The sequence below is a fragment of the Penaeus monodon genome, chromosome 15 (assembly GCF_015228065.2).
Source record: "Penaeus monodon isolate SGIC_2016 chromosome 15, NSTDA_Pmon_1, whole genome shotgun sequence".
In the NCBI taxonomy this organism is placed as follows: Eukaryota; Metazoa; Arthropoda; class Malacostraca; order Decapoda; family Penaeidae; genus Penaeus; species Penaeus monodon.
The window spans coordinates 39,543,159-39,543,376 of NC_051400.1; the positions used below are offsets into that span (position 1 = coordinate 39,543,159).

At 45.9% G+C, this 218-nt stretch overlaps 1 protein-coding gene across 25 annotated transcripts in view; it reads left to right on the forward strand.

Annotated features, from left to right (window-relative positions):
- LOC119582032 (eukaryotic translation initiation factor 4 gamma 1-like) overlaps positions 1-218 on the forward strand; it is a gene marked incomplete at its 3' end in the record, with an annotated part of 189,642 nt that overhangs the window by 9,540 nt on the left and 179,884 nt on the right. For all 25 annotated transcript variants that reach the window (XM_037930243.1, XM_037930242.1, XM_037930257.1 and 22 more), the window contains 1 exon segment: positions 118-169.

Below are 218 nucleotides of genomic sequence, written 5' to 3' on the forward strand. Positions count from 1 at the left end.
TGGTTTATGTACAGTATAAGAATAGAACATTATTATTAGGGAATGTATCCTCTTACATCCTCATAAACACGGAACGATATGGCTCGCAATGTTGACCTGTGTCTTGTCTCCTCCCAGGAACGGCTCGTGACAGGACAATGGCCGGACCCCCTGCCAAGTGCTGCTGCTTGTAAGTTATAAATTCGCTCACCGCTTTTTCTTGTGTGTGGACGCGTTTG